Source organism: Lissotriton vulgaris, chromosome 11, assembly GCF_964263255.1.
Source record: "Lissotriton vulgaris chromosome 11, aLisVul1.2, whole genome shotgun sequence".
Lineage (NCBI taxonomy): Eukaryota > Metazoa > Chordata > Amphibia > Caudata > Salamandridae > Lissotriton > Lissotriton vulgaris.
In genome coordinates this window covers 483111989-483130878 of record NC_141699.1, presented here as the reverse complement: position 1 = coordinate 483130878, position 18890 = coordinate 483111989, and the positions used below count along the sequence as shown (strand labels likewise).

Genomic DNA, 18890 nt, shown 5'->3' with positions numbered 1-18890 from the left:
TGAGTAGTGCATGGCTCGTATACGACAACTGTGACATCATACTCACGCAGCTGCGATGGCCGAGTGGTTAAGGCGTTGGACTCGAAATCCAATGGGGTTTCCCTGTGCAGGTTCGAATCCTGCTTGCAGCGTAGTGTGATTTTGCATGAACACCATTTGGTTTAGTTAAGTAAATGTTCACTTCTTGTTACGCAATCCTCATCAAGTCACAGAGTTAAACGGCAAAAACTCAAACTAGATATAAACATTCAGACAATTTCCACACCCAGGAAGTATTTTAGAGAGCAGGTGCCTCGGAAGGGTTCGTAGTCTGGACCTGTCCTGCATGATCTAGACAAGTCACGAAAAGAGTAATTATTATTTTTATGAAGCGTGTCTTGTTTAGGCTTTTGGACTCTTTCTTAGTACACTTAAGGGCCCGTTACCACCACCGTAATATGGGGAAAAGAGGGTAGAAATGTGCAGTGATTGATTACCGCTCATCTGTGCCCTGTCACTCACTTTCAGTGATGCTTGTTGCTATTTTTATTAATTGTATGAAAGCATTCAAAATAAGTGGGGGATACAGGGCACTGCTGGTACGTGCCCCGTCCTGCTGTTACTTTAATTTTTAGGTCTCGGCCTGACGTGAGCAGCGTATGGCTCATATACGACAACAGTGACATCATACTCATGCAGCTGCGATGGCCGAGTGGTTAAGGCGTTGGACTTGAAATCCAATGGGGTTTCCATGCGCAGGTTTGAATCCTGCTTGCAGCATAGTGTGATTTTGCATGAACACCATTTGGTTTAGTTAAGTAAATGTTCACTTCTCGTTACGCAGTCCTCATCAAGTCACAGAGTTAAATGGAAAAAACTCAAACTAGATGTAAACATTCAGACAATTTCCGCAACCAGGAAGTGTTTTAGAGAGCTGGTGGCTCGGAAGGGTTTGTAGTCTGGACCTGTCCTGCCTGATCTAGACAAGTCATGAAAAGAGTACTTTGTTTTATGAAGCATGTCTTGTTTAGGCTTTTGGACTCTTTCTTAGTACACTTAAGGGCCCGTTACCACCGCCGTAATATAGGGAAAAGTGGGTAGAAACATGCAGTGATTGATTACCACTCATCTGTGCCCTTTCACTCACTTTGAGTGATGCATGTTGCTATTTTTATTAATTGTATGAAAGCATGCAAAATAAGTGAGGACAACAGGGCACTGCTGGTACGTGCCCCGTCCTTCTGTTACTTTATTTTTTGGTCTCGGCCTGACATGAGCAGAGCATGGCTCGTATACGACAACATTGACATCATAAACATGCAGCTGCGATGGCCGAGTGGTTAAGGCGTTGGACTCGAAATCCAATGGGGTTTCCCTGCACAAGTTCGAATCCTGCTTGCAACGTAGTGTGATTTTGCATGAGCACCATTTGGTTTAGTTAAGTAAATGTTCACTTCTCATTACGCAATCCTCATCAAGTCACAGAGTTAAACTGCAAAAACTCAAACTAGATGTAAACATTGAGACAATTTCCACACTCAGGAAGTGTTTTAGAGAGCAGGTGCCTCGGAAGGGTTCGTAGTCTGGACCTGTCCTGCATGATCTAGACAAGTCACGAAAAGAGTAATTAATTTTTTTTATGAAGCGTGTCTTGTTTAGGCTTTTGGACTCTTTCTTAGTACACTTAAGGGCCCGTTACCACTGCCGTAATATAGGGAAAAGAGGGTAGAAATGCTCAATGATTGATTAAAACTCATCTGTGCCCTTTCACTCACTTTGAGTGATGCATGTTGCTATTTTTATTAATTGTATGAAAGCATGCAAAATAAGTGAGGACAACAGGGCACTGCTGGTACGTGCCCCGTCCTTCTGTTACTTTATTTTTTGGTCTCGGCCTGACATGAGCAGAGTATGGCTCGTATACGACAACAGTGACATCATACTCATGCAGCTGCGATGGCCGAGTGGTTAAGGCGTTGGACTCGAAATCCAAAGGGGTTTCCTTGCGCAGGTTTGAATCCTGCTTGCAGCGTAGTGTGATTTTGCATGAACACCATTTGGTTTAGTTAAGGAAATGTTCACTTCTCGTTCGCAATCCTCATCAAGTCACAGAGTTAAATGGAAAAAACTCAAACTAGATGTAAACATTGAGACAATTTCCACACCCGGGAATTGTTTTAGAGAGCTGGTGGCTCGGAAGGGTTTGTAGTCTGGACCTGTCCTGCCTGATCTAGACAAGTCATGAAAAGAGTACTTTTTTTATGATGCATGTCTTGTTTAGGCTTTTGGACTCTTTCTTAGTACACTTAAGGGCCCGTTACCACCGCCGTAATATAGGGAAAAGTGGGTAGAAACATGCAGTGATTGATTACCACTCATCTGTGCCCTTTCACTCACTTTGAGTGATGCATGTTGCTATTTTTATTAATTGTATTAAAGCATGCAAAATAAGTGAGGACAACAGGGCACTTCTGGTACGTGCCCCGTCCTTCTGTTACTTTATTTTTTGGTCTCGGCCTGACATGAGCAGAGTATGGCTCGTATACGACAACAGTGACATCATACTCATGCAGCTGCGATGGCCGAGTGGATAAGGCGTTGGACTCGAAATCCAATGGGGTTTCCCGGCGCAGGTTCGAATCCTGCTTGCAGCGTAGTGTGATTTTGCATGAACACCATTTGGTTCAGTTAAGTAAATGTTCACTTCTGATTACGCAATCCTCATCAAGTCACAGAGTTAAACTGCACAAACTCAAACTAGATGTAAACATTGAGACAATTTCCACACTCAGGAAGTGTTTTAGAGAGCAGGTGGCTCGGAAGGGTTCGTAGTCTGGACCTGTCCTGCCTGATCTAGACAAGTCATGAAAAGAGTACTTTTTTTTTATGAAGCGTGTCTTGTTTAAGCTTTTGGACTCTTTCTGAGTACACTTAAGGGCCCGTTGCCACCGCCGTAATATAGGGAAACGAGGATAGAAATGTGCAGTGATTGATTACCGCTCATCGGTGCCCTGTCACTCACTTTGAGTGATGCGTATTGCTATTTTTATTAATTGTATGAAAGCATGCAAAATAAGTGAGGACAACAGGGCACTTCTGGTACGTGCCCCGTCCTTCTGTTACTTTATTTTTTATGTCTCGGCCTGACGTGATTAGTGCATGGCTCGTATACGACAACTGTGACATCATACTCACGCAGCTGCGATGGCCGAGTGGTTAAGGCGTTGGACTTGAAATCCAATGGGGTTTCCCCACGTAGGTTCGAATCCTGCTTGCAGCGTCATGAGATTTTGCATGAACACCATTTGGTTTAGTTAAGTAAATGTTCACTTCTTGTTACGCAATCTTCATCAAGACACAGAGTTAAACGGCAAAAACTCAAACTAGATATAAACATTGAGACAATTTCCACACCCAGGAAGTATTTTAGAGAGCAGGTGCCTCGGAAGGGTTCGTAGTCTGGACCTGTCCTGCATGATCTAGACAAGTCACGAAAAGAGTAATTTTTTTTTTTTAATGAAGCGTGTCTTGTTTAGGCTTTTGGACTCTTTCTTAGTACACTTAAGGGCCCGTACCACCACCGTAATATAGGGAAAAGAGGGTAGAAATGCGCAGTGATTGATTACCGCTCATCTGTGCCCTGTCACTCACTTTGAGTGGTGCTTGTTGCTATTTTTATTAATTGTATGAAAGCATTCAAAATAATTGAGGACAACAGGGCACTGCTGGTACGTGCCCCGTCCTTCCGTTACTTTATTTTTTTGGTCTCGGCCTGACATGAGCAGAGCATGGCTCGTATACGACAACAGTGACATCATACTCATGCAGCTGCGATGGCCGAGTGGATAAGGCGTTGGACTCGAAATCCAATGGGGTTTCCCTGCGCAGGCTCGAATCCTGCTTGCAGCGTAGTGTGAGTTTGCATGAACACCATTTGGTTTAGTTAAGGAAATGTTCACTTCTCCTTACGCAATCCTCATCAAGTCACAAAGTTAAATGGCAAAAACTCAAACTAGATGTAAACATTGAAACAATTTCCACACCTAGGAAGTGTTTTAGAGAGCAGGTGGCTCGGAAGGGTTTGTAGTCTGGACCTATCCTGCCTGATCTAGACAAGTACCAAAATGAGTAATTTTTTTTTATGAAGCGTGTCTTGTTTAAGCTTTTGGACTCTTTCTGAGTACACTTAAGGGCCCGTTGCCACCGCCGTAATATAGGGAAATGAGGATAGAAATGTGCAGTGATTGATTACCGCTCATCGGTGCCCTGTCACTCACTTTGAGTGATGCGTATTGCTATTTTTATTAATTGTATGAAAGCATGCAAAATAAGTGAGGACAACAGGGCACTGCTGGTATGTGCCCCATCCTTCTGTTACTTTATTTTTTATGTCTCGGCATGACGTGAGTAGTGCATGGCTCGTATACGACAACTGTGACATCATACTCACGCAGCTGCGATGGCTGAGTGGTGAAGGTGTTGGTCTTGAAATCCAATGGGGTTCCCAAGCATAGGTTCGAATCCTGCTTGCAGCGTCATGAGATTTTGCATGAACACCATTTGGATAAGTTAAGTAAATGTTCACTTCTCATTACGCAATCCTCATATAGTCACAGAGTTAAACTGCAAAAACTCAAACTAGATGTAAACATTGAGACAATTTCCACACCCAGGAAGTGTTTTAGAGAGCTGGTGGCTCGGAAGGGTTTGTAGTCTGGACCTGTCCTGCCTGATCTAGACAAGTCATGAAAAGAGTACTGTTTTTTTATGAAGCATGTCTTGTTTAGGCTTTTGGACTCTTTCTTAGTACACTTAAGGGCCCGTTACCACCGCCGTAATATAGGGAAAAGTGGGTAGAAACATGCAGTGATTGATTACCACTCATCTGTGCCCTTTCACTCACTTTGAGTGATGCATGTTGCTATTTTTATTAATTGTATGAAAGCATGCAAAATAAGTGAGGACAACAGGGCACTGCTGGTACGTGCCCCGTCCTTCCGTTACTTTATTTTTTTGGTCTCGGCCTGACATGAGCAGAGAATGGCTCGTATACGACAACAGTGACATCATACTCATGCAGCTGCGATGGCCGAGTGGTTAAGGCGTTGGACTCGAAATCCAATGGGGTTTCCCTGCGCGGCCTCGAATCCTGCTGGCAGCGTAGTGTGATTTTGCATGAACACCATTTGGTTTAGTTAAGGAAATGTTCACTTCTCGTTACGCAATCCTCATCAAGTCACTGAGTTAAATGGAAAAAACTCAAACTAGATGTAAACATTGAGACAATTTCCACACCCAGTAAGTGTTTTAGAGAGCTGGTGGCTCGGAAGGGTTTGTAGTCTGGACCTGTCCTGCCTGATCTAGACAAGTCATGAAAAGAGTACTGTTTTTTTATGAAGCATGTCTTGTTTAGGCTTTTGGACTCTTTCTGAGTACACTTAAGGGCCCGTTGCCACTGCCGTAATATAGGGAAACGAGGATAGAAATGTGCAGTGATTGATTACCGCTCATCGGTGCCCTGTCACTCACTTTGAGTGATGCATGTTGCTATTTTTATTAATTGTATGAAAGCATGCAAAATAAGTGAGGACAACAGGGCACGGCTGGTACGTGCCCAGTCCTTCTGTTACTTTATTTTTTATGTCTCGGCCTGACGTGAGTAGTGCATGGGTCGTACACGACAACTGTGACATCAAACTCACGCAGCTGCGATGGCCGTGTGGTTAAGGCGTTGGACTTGAAATCCGATGGGGTTTCCCCGCGTAAGTTCGAATCCTGCTTGCAGCGTCATGAGATTTTGCATGAACACCATTTGGTTTAGTTAAGTAAATGTTTACTTCTTGTTACGCAATCCTCATCAAGTCACAGAGTTAATCGGCAAAAACTCAAACTAGATGTAAACATTGAAACAATTTCCACACCTAGGAAGTGTTTTAGAGAGCAGGTGGCTCGGAAGGGTTTGTAGTCTGGACCTATCCTGCCTGATCTAGACAAGTTACGAAATGAGTAATTTTTTTTATGAAGCGTGTCTTGTTTAGGCTTTTGGACTCTTTCTGAGTACACTTAAGGGCCCGTTGCCATCGCCGTAATATATGGAAACGAGTGTAGAAATGTGCAGTGATTGACTACCGCTCATCTGTGCCCTGTCACTCATTTTGAGTGATGCATATTGCGATTTTTATTAATTGTATGAAAGTATGCGAAATAAGTGAGGACGACAGGGCACTGCTGGTATGTGCCCCGTCCTTCCATTACTTTATTTTTTAGGTCTCGACCTGACATGAGTAGCGCATGGCTCGTATACGACAACAGTGACATCATACTCACGCAGCTGCGATTGCCGAGTGGTTAAGGCGTTGGACTTGAAATCCAATGGGGTTTCCCCATGTAGGTTCGAATCCTGCTTGCAGCGGCATGAGATTTTGCATGAACACCATTTGGTTTAGTTAAGGAAATGTTCACTTCTCGTTCGCAATCCTCATCAAGTAACAGAGTTAAATGGAAAAAACTCAAACTAGATGTAAACATTGAGACAATTTCCACACCCAGGAAGTGTTTTAGAGAGCTGGTGGCTCGGAAGGGTTTGTAGTCTGGACCTGTCCTGCCTGATCTAGACAAGTCATGAAAAGAGTACTTTTTTTATGATGCATGTCTTGTTTAGGCTTTTGGACTCTTTCTTAGTACACTTAAGGGCCCGTTACCACCGCCGTAATATAGGGAAAAGTGGGTAGAAACATGCAGTGATTGATTACCACTCATCTGTGCCCTTTCACTCACTTTGAGTGATGCATGTTGCTATTTTTATTAATTGTATGAAAGCATGCAAAATAAGTGAGGACAACAGGGCACTGCTGGTACGTGCCCCGTCCTTCCATTACTTTATTTTTTTGGTCTCCGCCTGACATGAGCAGAGCATGGCTCGTATACGACAACAGTGACATCATTTTCATGCAGCTGCGATGGCCGAGTGGTTAAGGCATTGGACTCGAAATCCAATGGGGTTTCCCTGCGCAGGTTCGAATCCTGCTTGCAGCGTAGTGTGATTTTGCATGAACACCATTAGGTTTAGTTAAGGAAATGTTCACTTCTCGTTACGCAATCCTCATCAAGTCACAGAGTTAAACTGCAAAAACTCAAACTAGATGTAAACATTGAGACAATTTCCACACTCAGGAAGTGTTTTAGAGAGCAGGTGGCTCGGAAGGGTTCGTAGTCTGGACCTGTCCTGCCTGATCTAGACAAGTCATGAAAAGAGTACTTTTTTTTATGAAGCGTGTCTTGTTTAAGCTTTTGGACTCTTTCTGAGTACACTTAAGGGCCCGTTGCCACCGCCGTAATATAGGGAAACAAGGAAAGAAATGTGCAGTGATTGATTACCGCTCATCGGTGCCCTGTCACTCACTTTGAGTGATGCGTATTGCTATTTTTATTAATTGTATGAAAGCATGCAAAATAAGTGAGGACAACAGGGCACTGCTGGTACATGCCCCGTCCTTCTGTTACTTTATTTTTTATGTCTCGGCCTGACGTGAGTAGTGCATGGCTCGTATACGACAACTGTGACATCATACTCACGCAGCTGCGATGGCCGAGTGGTTAAGGCGTTGGACTCGAAATCCAATGGGGTTTCCCTGTGCAGGTTCGAATCCTGCTTGCAGCGTAGTGTGATTTTGCATGAACACCATTTAGTTTAGTTAAGTAAATGTTCACTTCTTGTTACGCAATCCTCATCAAGTCACAGAGTTAAACGGCAAAAACTCAAACTAGATATAAACATTCAGACAATTTCCACACCCAGGAAGTATTTTAGAGAGCAGGTGCCTCGGAAGGGTTCGTAGTCTGGACCTGTCCTGCATGATCTAGACAAGTCACGAAAAGAGTAATTATTATTTTTATGAAGCGTGTCTTGTTTAGGCTTTTGGACTCTTTCTTAGTACACTTAAGGGCCCGTTACCACCACCGTAATATGGGGAAAAGAGGGTAGAAATGTGCAGTGATTGATTACCGCTCATCTGTGCCCTGTCACTCACTTTCAGTGATGCTTGTTGCTATTTTTATTAATTGTATGAAAGCATTCAAAATAAGTGGGGGATACAGGGCACTGCTGGTACGTGCCCCGTCCTGCTGTTACTTTAATTTTTAGGTCTCGGCCTGACGTGAGCAGCGTATGGCTCGTATACGACAACAGTGACATCATACTCATGCAGCTGCGATGGCCGAGTGGTTAAGGCGTTGGACTCGAAATCCAATGGGGTTTCCATGCGCAGGTTTGAATCCTGCTTGCAGCATAGTGTGATTTTGCATGAACACCATTTGGTTTAGTTAAGTAAATGTTCACTTCTCGTTACGCAGTCCTCATCAAGTCACAGAGTTAAATGGAAAAAACTAAAACTAGATGTAAACATTCAGACAATTTCCGCAACCAGGAAGTGTTTTAGAGAGCTGGTGGTTCGGAAGGGTTTGTAGTCTGGACCTGTCCTGCCTGATCTAGACAAGTCATGAAAAGAGTACTTTGTTTTATGAAGCATGTCTTGTTTAGGCTTTTGGACTCTTTCTTAGTACACTTAAGGGCCCGTTACCACCGCCGTAATATAGGGAAAAGTGGGTAGAAACATGCAGTGATTGATTACCACTCATCTGTGCCCTTTCACTCACTTTGAGTGATGCATGTTGCTATTTTTATTAATTGTATGAAAGCATGCAAAATAAGTGAGGACAACAGGGCACTGCTGGTACGTGCCCCGTCCTTCTGTTACTTTATTTTTTGGTCTCGGCCTGACATGAGCAGAGCATGGCTCGTATACGACAACATTGACATCATAAACATGCAGCTGCGATGGCCGAGTGGTTAAGGCGTTGGACTCGAAATCCAATGGGGTTTCCCTGCACAAGTTCGAATCCTGCTTGCAACGTAGTGTGATTTTGCATGAGCACCATTTGGTTTAGTTAAGTAAATGTTCACTTCTCATTACGCAATCCTCATCAAGTCACAGAGTTAAACTGCAAAAACTCAAACTAGATGTAAACATTGAGACAATTTCCACACTCAGGAAGTGTTTTAGAGAGCAGGTGCCTCGGAAGGGTTCGTAGTCTGGACCTGTCCTGCATGATCTAGACAAGTCACGAAAAGAGTAATTAATTTTTTTTATGAAGCGTGTCTTGTTTAGGCTTTTGGACTCTTTCTTAGTACACTTACGGGCCCGTTACCACCGCCGTAATATAGGGAAAAGAGGGTAGAAATGCTCAATGATTGATTAAAACTCATCTGTGCCCTTTCACTCACTTTGAGTGATGCATGTTGCTATTTTTATTAATTGTATGAAAGCATGCAAAATAAGTGAGGACAACAGGGCACTGCTGGTACGTGCCCCGTCCTTCTGTTACTTTATTTTTTGGTCTCGGCCTGACATGAGCAGAGTATGGCTCGTATACGACAACAGTGACATCATACTCATGCAGCTGCGATGGCCGAGTGGTTAAGGCGTTGGACTCGAAATCCAAAGGGGTTTCCTTGCGCAGGTTTGAATCCTGCTTGCAGCGTAGTGTGATTTTGCATGAACACCATTTGGTTTAGTTAAGGAAATGTTCACTTCTCGTTCGCAATCCTCATCAAGTCACAGAGTTAAATGGAAAAAACTCAAACTAGATGTAAACATTGAGACAATTTCCACACCCGGGAATTGTTTTAGAGAGCTGGTGGCTCGGAAGGGTTTGTAGTCTAGACCTGTCCTGCCTGATCTAGACAAGTCATGAAAAGAGTACTTTTTTTATGATGCATGTCTTGTTTAGGCTTTTGGACTCTTTCTTAGTACACTTAAGGGCCCGTTACCACCGCCGTAATATAGGGAAAAGTGGGTAGAAACATGCAGTGATTGATTACCACTCATCTGTGCCCTTTCACTCACTTTGAGTGATGCATGTTGCTATTTTTATTAATTGTATTAAAGCATGCAAAATAAGTGAGGACAACAGGGCACTGCTGGTACGTGCCCCGTCCTTCTGTTACTTTATTTTTTGGTCTCGGCCTGACATGAGCAGAGCATGGCTCGTATACGACAACAGTGACATCATACTCATGCAGCTGCGATGGCCGAGTGGATAAGGCGTTGGACTCGAAATCCAATGGGGTTTCCCGGCGCAGGTTCGAATCCTGCTTGCAGCGTAGTGTGATTTTGCATGAACACCATTTGGTTCAGTTAAGTAAATGTTCACTTCTCATTACGCAATCCTCATCAAGTCACAGAGTTAAACTGCACAAACTCAAACTAGATGTAAACATTGAGACAATTTCCACACTCAGGAAGTGTTTTAGAGAGCAGGTGGCTCGGAAGGGTTCGTAGTCTGGACCTGTCCTGCCTGATCTAGACAAGTCATGAAAAGAGTACTTTTTTTTTATGAAGCGTGTCTTGTTTAAGCTTTTGGACTCTTTCTGAGTACACTTAAGGGCCCGTTGCCACCGCCGTAATATAGGGAAACGAGGATAGAAATGTGCAGTGATTGATTACCGCTCATCGGTGCCCTGTCACTCACTTTGAGTGATGCGTATTGCTATTTTTATTAATTGTATGAAAGCATGCAAAATAAGTGAGGACAACAGGGCACTTCTGGTACGTGCCCCGTCCTTCTGTTACTTTATTTTTTATGTCTCGGCCTGACGTGATTAGTGCATGGCTCGTATACGACAACTGTGACATCATACTCACGCAGCTGCGATGGCCGAGTGGTTAAGGCGTTGGACTTGAAATCCAATGGGGTTTCCCCACGTAGGTTCGAATCCTGCTTGCAGCGTCATGAGATTTTGCATGAACACCATTTGGTTTAGTTAAGTAAATGTTCACTTCTTGTTACGCAATCTTCATCAAGACACAGAGTTAAACGGCAAAAACTCAAACTAGATATAAACATTGAGACAATTTCCACACCCAGGAAGTATTTTAGAGAGCAGGTGCCTCGGAAGGGTTCGTAGTCTGGACCTGTCCTGCATGATCTAGACAAGTCACGAAAAGAGTAATTTTTTTTTTTAATGAAGCGTGTCTTGTTTAGGCTTTTGGACTCTTTCTTAGTACACTTAAGGGCCCGTACCACCACCGTAATATAGGGAAAAGAGGGTAGAAATGCGCAGTGATTGATTACCGCTCATCTGTGCCCTGTCACTCACTTTGAGTGATGCTTGTTGCTATTTTTATTAATTGTATGAAAGCATTCAAAATAAGTGGGGGATACAGGGCACTGCTGGTACGTGCCCCGTCCTGCTGTGACTTTAATTTTTAGGTCTCGGCCTGACGTGAGCAGCGTATGGCTCGTATACGACAACAGTGACGTCATACTCATGCAGCTGCGATGGCCGAGTGGTTAAGGCGTTGGACTCGAAATCCAAAGGGGTTTCCCTGCGCAGGTTCGAGTCCTGCTTGCAGCGTAGTGTGATTTTGCATGAACACCATTTGGTTTAGTTAAGTAAATGTTCACTTCTCGTTACGCAATCCTCATCAAGTCACAGAGTTAAATGGAAAAAACTCAAACTAGATGTAAACATTGAGACAATTTCCACACCCAGGAAGTGTTTTAGAGAGCTGGTGGCTCGGAAGGGTTTGTAGTCTGGACCTGTCCTGCCTGATCTAGACAAGTCATGAAAAGAGTACTTTTTTTTATGAAGCCTGTCTTGTTTAGGCTTTTGGACTCTTTCTTAGTACACTTAAGGGCCCGTTACCACCGCCGTAATATAGGGAAAAGTGGGTAGAAACATGCAGTGATTGATTACCACTCATCCGTGCCCTTTCACTCACTTTGAGTGATGCATGTTGCTATTTTTATTAATTGTATGAAAGCATGCAAAATAATTGAGGACAACAGGGCACTGCTGGTACGTGCCCCGTCCTTCCGTTACTTTAGTTTTTTTGGTCTCGGCCTGACATGAGCAGAGCATGGCTCGTATACGACAACAGTGACATCATACTCATGCAGCTGCGATGGCCGAGTGGATAAGGCGTTGGACTCGAAATCCAATGGGGTTTCCCTGCGCAGGCTCGAATCCTGCTTGCAGCGTAGTGTGAGTTTGCATGAACACCATTTGGTTTAGTTAAGGAAATGTTCACTTCTCCTTACGCAATCCTCATCAAGTCACAAAGTTAAATGGCAAAAACTCAAACTAGATGTAAACATTGAAACAATTTCCACACCTAGGAAGTGTTTTAGAGAGCAGGTGGCTCGGAAGGGTTTGTAGTCTGGACCTATCCTGCCTGATCTAGACAAGTACCAAAATGAGTAATTTTTTTTTATGAAGCGTGTCTTGTTTAAGCTTTTGGACTCTTTTTGAGTACACTTAAGGGCCCGTTGCCACCGCCGTAATATAGGGAAATGAGGATAGAAATGTGCAGTGATTGATTACCGCTCATCGGTGCCCTGTCACTCACTTTGAGTGATGCGTATTGCTATTTTTATTAATTGTATGAAAGCATGCAAAATAAGTGAGGACAACAGGGCACTGCTGGTATGTGCCCCATCCTTCTGTTACTTTATTTTTTTATGTCTCGGCATGACGTGAGTAGTGCATGGCTCGTATACGACAACTGTGACATCATACTCACGCAGCTGCGATGGCTGAGTGGTGAAGGTGTTGGTCTTGAAATCCAATGGGGTTCCCAAGCATAGGTTCGAATCCTGCTTGCAGCGTCATGAGATTTTGCATGAACACCATTTGGATAAGTTAAGTAAATGTTCACTTCTCATTACGCAATCCTCATATAGTCACAGAGTTAAACTGCAAAAACTCAAACTAGATGTAAACATTGAGACAATTTCCACACCCAGGAAGTGTTTTAGAGAGCTGGTGGCTCGGAAGGGTTTGTAGTCTGGACCTGTCCTGCCTGATCTAGACAAGTCATGAAAAGAGTACTGTTTTTTTATGAAGCATGTCTTGTTTAGGCTTTTGGACTCTTTCTTAGTACACTTAAGGGCCCGTTACCACCGCCGTAATATAGGGAAAAGTGGGTAGAAACATGCAGTGATTGATTACCACTCATCTGTGCCCTTTCACTCACTTTGAGTGATGCATGTTGCTATTTTTATTAATTGTATGAAAGCATGCAAAATAAGTGAGGACAACAGGGCACTGCTGGTACGTGCCCCGTCCTTCCGTTACTTTATTTTTTTGGTCTCGGCCTGACATGAGCAGAGAATGGCTCGTATACGACAACAGTGACATCATACTCATGCAGCTGCGATGGCCGAGTGGTTAAGGCGTTGGACTCGAAATCCAATGGGGTTTCCCTGCGCGGCCTCGAATCCTGCTGGCAGCGTAGTGTGATTTTGCATGAACACCATTTGGTTTAGTTAAGGAAATGTTCACTTCTCGTTACGCAATCCTCATCAAGTCACTGAGTTAAATGGAAAAAACTCAAACTAGATGTAAACATTGAGACAATTTCCACACCCAGTAAGTGTTTTAGAGAGCTGGTGGCTCGGAAGGGTTTGTAGTCTGGACCTGTCCTGCCTGATCTAGACAAGTCATGAAAAGAGTACTGTTTTTTTATGAAGCATGTCTTGTTTAGGCTTTTGGACTCTTTCTGAGTACACTTAAGGGCCCGTTGCCACTGCCGTAATATAGGGAAACGAGGATAGAAATGTGCAGTGATTGATTACCGCTCATCGGTGCCCTGTCACTCACTTTGAGTGATGCATGTTGCTATTTTTATTAATTGTATGAAAGCATGCAAAATAAGTGAGGACAACAGGGCACGGCTGGTACGTGCCCAGTCCTTCTGTTACTTTATTTTTTATGTCTCGGCCTGACGTGAGTAGTGCATGGGTCGTACACGACAACTGTGACATCAAACTCACGCAGCTGCGATGGCCGTGTGGTTAAGGCGTTGGACTTGAAATCCGATGGGGTTTCCCCGCGTAAGTTCGAATCCTGCTTGCAGCGTCATGAGATTTTGCATGAACACCATTTGGTTTAGTTAAGTAAATGTTTACTTCTTGTTACGCAATCCTCATCAAGTCACAGAGTTAATCGGCAAAAACTCAAACTAGATGTAAACATTGAAACAATTTCCACACCTAGGAAGTGTTTTAGAGAGCAGGTGGCTCGGAAGGGTTTGTAGTCTGGACCTATCCTGCCTGATCTAGACAAGTTACGAAATGAGTAATTTTTTTTATGAAGCGTGTCTTGTTTAGGCTTTTGGACTCTTTCTGAGTACACTTAAGGGCCCGTTGCCATCGCCGTAATATATGGAAATGAGTGTAGAAATGTGCAGTGATTGACTACCGCTCATCTGTGCCCTGTCACTCATTTTGAGTGATGCATATTGCGATTTTTATTAATTGTATGAAAGTATGCGAAATAAGTGAGGACGACAGGGCACTGCTGGTATGTGCCCCGTCCTTCCATTACTTTATTTTTTAGGTCTCGACCTGACATGAGTAGCGCATGGCTCGTATACGACAACAGTGACATCATACTCACGCAGCTGCGATTGCCGAGTGGTTAAGGCGTTGGACTCGAAATCCAATGGGGTTTCCCTGCACAAGTTCGAATCCTGCTTGCAACGTAGTGTGATTTTGCATGAACACCATTTGGTTAAGTTAAGTAAATGTTCACTTCTCATTACGCAATCCTCATCAAGTCACAGAGTTAAACTGCAAAAACTCAAACTAGATGTAAACATTGAGACAATTTCCACATCCAGGAAGTGTTTTAGAGAGCAGGTGGCTCGGAAGGGTTCGTAGTCTGGACCTGTCCTGCCTGATCTAGACAAGTCATGAAAAGAGTACTTTTTTTTATGAAGCGTGTCTTGTTTAAGCTTTTGGACTCTTTCTGAGTACACTTAAGGGCCCGTTGCTACCGCCGTAATATAGGGAAACGAGGATAGAAATGTGCAGTGATTGATTACCGCTCATCGGTGCCCTGTCACTCACTTTGAGTGATGCGTATTGCTATTTTTATTAATTGTATGAAAGCATGCAAAATAAGTGAGGACAACAGGGCACTGCTGGTACGTGCCCCGTCCTTCTGTTACTTTATTTTTTATGTCTCGGCCTGACGTGAGTAGTGCATGGCTCGTATACGACAACTGTGACATCATACTCACGCAGCTGCAATGGCCGAGTGGTTAAGGCGTTGGACTTGAAATCAAATGGGGTTTCCCCACGTAGGTTCGAATTCTGCTTGCCGCGTCATGAGATTTTGCATGAACACCATTTGGTTTAGTTAAGTAAATGTTTACTTCTTGTTACGCAATCCTCATCAAGTCACAGAGTTAAACGGCAAAAACTCAAACTAGATGTAAACATTGAGACAATTTCCACACCCAGGAAGTGTTTTAGAGAGCAGGTGCCTCGGAAGGGTTCGTAGTCTGGACCTGTCCTGCATGATCTAGACAAGTCACGAAAAGAGTAATTAATTTTTTTTATGAAGCTTGTCTTGTTTAGGCTTTTGGACTCTTTCTTAGTACACTTAAGGGCCCGTTACCACCGCCGTAATATAGGGAAAAGAGGGTAGAAATGCGCAATGATTGATTACCACTCATCTGTGCCCTTTCACTCACTTTGAGTGATGCATGTTGCTATTTTTAATAATTGTATGAAAGCATGCAAAATAAGTGAGGACAACAGGGCACTGCTGGTACGTGCCCCATCCTTCTGTTACTTTATTTTTTGGTCTCGGCCTGATATGAGCAGAGTATGGCTCGTATACGACAACAGTGACATCATACTCATGCAGCTGCGATGGCTGAGTGGTTAAGGCGTTGGACTCGAAATCCAATGTGGTTTCCCTGCACAGGTTCGAATCCTGCTTGCAGCGTAGTGTGATTTTGCATGAACACCATTTGGTTTAGTTAAGGAAATGTTCACTTCTCGTTTGCAATCCTCATCAAGTAACAGAGTTAAATGGAAAAAACTCAAACTAGATGTAAACATTGAGACAATTTCCACACCCAGGAAGTGTTTTAGAGAGCTGGTGGCTCGGAAGGGTTTGTAGTCTGGACCTGTCCTGCCTGATCTAGACAAGTCATGAAAAGAGTACTTTTTTTATGATGCATGTCTTGTTTAGGCTTTTGGACTCTTTCTTAGTACACTTAAGGGCCCGTTACCACCGCCGTAATATAGGGAAAAGTGGGTAGAAACATGCAGTGATTGATTACCACTCATCTGTGCCCTTTCACTCACTTTGAGTGATGCATGTTGCTATTTTTATTAATTGTATGAAAGCATGCAAAATAAGTGAGGACAACAGGGCACTGCTGGTACGTGCCCCGTCCTTCCATTACTTTATTTTTTTGGTCTCCGCCTGACATGAGCAGAGCATGGCTCGTATACGACAACAGTGACATCATTCTCATGCAGCTGCGATGGCCGAGTGGTTAAGGCGTTGGACTCGAAATCCAATGGGGTTTCCCTGCGCAGGTTCGAATCCTGCTTGCAGCGTAGTGTGATTTTGCATGAACACCATTAGGTTTAGTTAAGGAAATGTTCACTTCTCGTTACGCAATCCTCATCAAGTCACAGAGTTAAATGGCAACAACTCAAACTAGATGTAAACATTGAAACAATTTCCACACCTAGGAAGTGTTTTAGAGAGCAGGTGGCTCGGAAGGGTTTGTAGTCTGGACCTATCCTGCCTGATCTAGACAAGTTACGAAAAGAGTAATTTTTTTTATGAAGCGTGTCTTGTTTAAGCTTTTGGACTCTTTCTGAGTACAATTAAGGGCCCGTTGCCACCGCCGTAATATAGGGAAACGAGGGTAGAAATGTGCAGTGATTGATTACCGCTCATCTGTGCCCTGTCACTCACTTTGAGTGATGCGTATTGCTATTTTTATTAATTGTATGAAAGTATGCGAAATAAGTGAGGACAACAGGGCACTGCTGTTACGTGCCCCGTCCTTCCGTTACTTTATTTTTTAGGTCTCGGCCTGACATGAGTAGCGCATGGCTCGTATATGACAACAGTGACATCATACTCATGTAGCTGCGATGGCTGAGTGGTTAAGGGGTTGGACTTGCAATCCAATGGGGTTTTCCCGCGTAGGTTCAAATCCTGCTTGCAGCGTCATGAGATTTTGCATGAACACCATTTGGTTTAGTTAAGTAAATGTTCACTTCTCGTTACGCAATCCTCATCAAGTCACAGAGTTAAACGGCAAAAACTCAAACTAGATGTAAACATTGAGACAATTTCCACACCCAGGAAGTGTTTTAGAGAGCAGGTGGCTCGGAAGGGTTCATAGTCTGGACCTGTCCTGCCTGATCTAGACAAGTCATGAAAAGAGTACTTTTTTTATGAAGCGTGTCTTGTTTAAGCTTTTGGACTCTTTCTGAGTACAATTAAGGGCCCGTTGCCACCGCCGTAATATAGGGAAACGAGGGTAGAAATGTGCAGTGATTGATTACCGCTCATCTGTGCGCTGTCACTCACTTTGAGTGATGCGTATTGCTATTTTTATTAATTGTATGAAAGTATGCGAAATAAGTGAGGACAACAGGGCACTGCTGGTACGTGCCCCGTCCTTCCGTTACTTTATTTTTTAGGTCTCGGCCTGACATGAGTAGCGCATGGCTCGTATACGACAACAGTGACATCATACTCATGCAGCTGCGATGGCCGAGTGGTTAAGGTGTTGGACTTGAAATCCAATGGGTTTTCCCTGCGTAGTTTTGAATCCTGCTTGCTATGTCTTGAGATTTAGCATGAACACCATTTGGTTTAGTTAAGTAAATGTTCACTTCTCATTACGCAATCCTCATCAAGTCACAGAGTTAAACGGCAAAAACTCAAACTAGATGTAAACATTGAGACAATTTCCACACCCAGGAAGTGTTTTACAGAGCAGGTGCCTCGGAAGGGTTTGTAGTCTGGACCTGTCCTGCATGATCTAGACAAGTCACGAAAAGAGTAATTCTTTTTTATGAAGCGTGTCTTGTTTAGGCTTTTGGACTCTTTCTTAGTACACTTAAGTGCCCGTTGCCACCGCGGTAATATAGGGAAAAGAGGGTAGAAATGCACAATGATTGATTACCACTCATCTGTGCCCTTTCACTCACTTTGAGTGATGCATGTTGCTATTTTTATTAATTGTATGAAAGCATGCAAAATAAGTGAGGACAACAGGGCACTGCTGGTACGTGCCCCGGCCTGCCGTTACTTTAATTTTTAGGTCTCGGCCTGACGTGAGCAGCGTATGGCTCGTATACGACAACAGTGACATCATACGCACGCAGCTGCGATGGCTGAGTGGTTAAGGCGTTGGACTCGAAATCCAATCTGGTTTCCCTGCGCAGGTTCGAATCCTGCTTGCAGCGTAGTGTGATTTTGCATGAACACCATTTGGTTTAGTTAAGTAAATGTTCACTTCTCGTTACACAATCCTCATCAAGTCACAGTGTTAAATGGAAAAAACTCAAACTAGATGTACACATTGAGACAATTTCCACACCCAGGAAGTGTTTTAGAGAGCTGGTGGCTCGGAAGGGTTTATAGTCTGGACTTGTCCTGCCTGATCTAGACAAGTCATGAAAAGAGTACTTTTTTTTTATGAAGCATGTCTTGTTTAGGCTTTTGGACTCTTTCTTAGTACACTTAAAGGCCCGTTACCACCGCCGTAATATAGGGAAAAGTGGGTAGAAACATGCAGTGATTGATTACCACTCATCTGTGCCCTTTCACTCACTTTGAGTGATGCATGTTGCTATTTTTATTAATTGTATGAAAGCATGCAAAATAAGTGAGGACAACAGGGCACTGCTGGTACGTGCCCCGTCCTTCTGTTACTTTATTATTTATGTCTCGGCCTGACGTGAGTAGTGCATGGCTCGTATACGACAACTGTGACATCATACTCAAGCAGCTGCCATGGCCGAGTGGTTAAGGCGTTGGACTTGAAATCCAATGGGATTTCCCCACGTAGGTTCGAATC

The 18890-nt window shown here is 43.6% G+C and overlaps 20 non-coding genes across 20 annotated transcripts; all 20 read left to right on the top strand.

Moving 5' to 3' along the window:
- Positions 1 to 49: 49 nt before the first annotated feature.
- TRNAS-CGA (transfer RNA serine (anticodon CGA)) lies at positions 50 to 131 on the top strand. The gene has a single exon. It is a non-coding gene; the product is annotated as a tRNA-Ser (tRNA).
- A 546-nt stretch (positions 132 to 677) lies between these two features.
- On the top strand, positions 678 to 759 carry TRNAS-UGA (transfer RNA serine (anticodon UGA)). The gene has a single exon. It is a non-coding gene; the product is annotated as a tRNA-Ser (tRNA).
- Positions 760 to 1301: 542 nt separating this feature from the next.
- Positions 1302 to 1383, top strand: TRNAS-CGA (transfer RNA serine (anticodon CGA)). The gene has a single exon. It is a non-coding gene; the product is annotated as a tRNA-Ser (tRNA).
- A 546-nt stretch (positions 1384 to 1929) lies between these two features.
- TRNAS-CGA (transfer RNA serine (anticodon CGA)) lies at positions 1930 to 2011 on the top strand. Its single transcript has one exon. It is a non-coding gene; the product is annotated as a tRNA-Ser (tRNA).
- Positions 2012 to 2551: 540 nt separating this feature from the next.
- On the top strand, positions 2552 to 2633 carry TRNAS-CGA (transfer RNA serine (anticodon CGA)). Its single transcript has one exon. It is a non-coding gene; the product is annotated as a tRNA-Ser (tRNA).
- A 544-nt stretch (positions 2634 to 3177) lies between these two features.
- TRNAS-UGA (transfer RNA serine (anticodon UGA)) lies at positions 3178 to 3259 on the top strand. The gene has a single exon. It is a non-coding gene; the product is annotated as a tRNA-Ser (tRNA).
- A 547-nt stretch (positions 3260 to 3806) lies between these two features.
- Positions 3807 to 3888, top strand: TRNAS-CGA (transfer RNA serine (anticodon CGA)). Its single transcript has one exon. It is a non-coding gene; the product is annotated as a tRNA-Ser (tRNA).
- A 3044-nt stretch (positions 3889 to 6932) lies between these two features.
- TRNAS-CGA (transfer RNA serine (anticodon CGA)) lies at positions 6933 to 7014 on the top strand. Its single transcript has one exon. It is a non-coding gene; the product is annotated as a tRNA-Ser (tRNA).
- A 543-nt stretch (positions 7015 to 7557) lies between these two features.
- On the top strand, positions 7558 to 7639 carry TRNAS-CGA (transfer RNA serine (anticodon CGA)). The gene has a single exon. It is a non-coding gene; the product is annotated as a tRNA-Ser (tRNA).
- Positions 7640 to 8185: 546 nt separating this feature from the next.
- Positions 8186 to 8267, top strand: TRNAS-CGA (transfer RNA serine (anticodon CGA)). The gene has a single exon. It is a non-coding gene; the product is annotated as a tRNA-Ser (tRNA).
- Positions 8268 to 8809: 542 nt separating this feature from the next.
- TRNAS-CGA (transfer RNA serine (anticodon CGA)) lies at positions 8810 to 8891 on the top strand. Its single transcript has one exon. It is a non-coding gene; the product is annotated as a tRNA-Ser (tRNA).
- A 546-nt stretch (positions 8892 to 9437) lies between these two features.
- On the top strand, positions 9438 to 9519 carry TRNAS-CGA (transfer RNA serine (anticodon CGA)). The gene has a single exon. It is a non-coding gene; the product is annotated as a tRNA-Ser (tRNA).
- Positions 9520 to 10059: 540 nt separating this feature from the next.
- TRNAS-CGA (transfer RNA serine (anticodon CGA)) lies at positions 10060 to 10141 on the top strand. The gene has a single exon. It is a non-coding gene; the product is annotated as a tRNA-Ser (tRNA).
- A 544-nt stretch (positions 10142 to 10685) lies between these two features.
- Positions 10686 to 10767, top strand: TRNAS-UGA (transfer RNA serine (anticodon UGA)). Its single transcript has one exon. It is a non-coding gene; the product is annotated as a tRNA-Ser (tRNA).
- Positions 10768 to 11313: 546 nt separating this feature from the next.
- On the top strand, positions 11314 to 11395 carry TRNAS-CGA (transfer RNA serine (anticodon CGA)). Its single transcript has one exon. It is a non-coding gene; the product is annotated as a tRNA-Ser (tRNA).
- A 544-nt stretch (positions 11396 to 11939) lies between these two features.
- Positions 11940 to 12021, top strand: TRNAS-CGA (transfer RNA serine (anticodon CGA)). Its single transcript has one exon. It is a non-coding gene; the product is annotated as a tRNA-Ser (tRNA).
- A 3675-nt stretch (positions 12022 to 15696) lies between these two features.
- TRNAS-CGA (transfer RNA serine (anticodon CGA)) lies at positions 15697 to 15778 on the top strand. The gene has a single exon. It is a non-coding gene; the product is annotated as a tRNA-Ser (tRNA).
- Positions 15779 to 16319: 541 nt separating this feature from the next.
- Positions 16320 to 16401, top strand: TRNAS-CGA (transfer RNA serine (anticodon CGA)). The gene has a single exon. It is a non-coding gene; the product is annotated as a tRNA-Ser (tRNA).
- A 543-nt stretch (positions 16402 to 16944) lies between these two features.
- On the top strand, positions 16945 to 17026 carry TRNAA-UGC (transfer RNA alanine (anticodon UGC)). Its single transcript has one exon. It is a non-coding gene; the product is annotated as a tRNA-Ala (tRNA).
- Positions 17027 to 18194: 1168 nt separating this feature from the next.
- On the top strand, positions 18195 to 18276 carry TRNAS-CGA (transfer RNA serine (anticodon CGA)). The gene has a single exon. It is a non-coding gene; the product is annotated as a tRNA-Ser (tRNA).
- Positions 18277 to 18890: the final 614 nt, after the last annotated feature.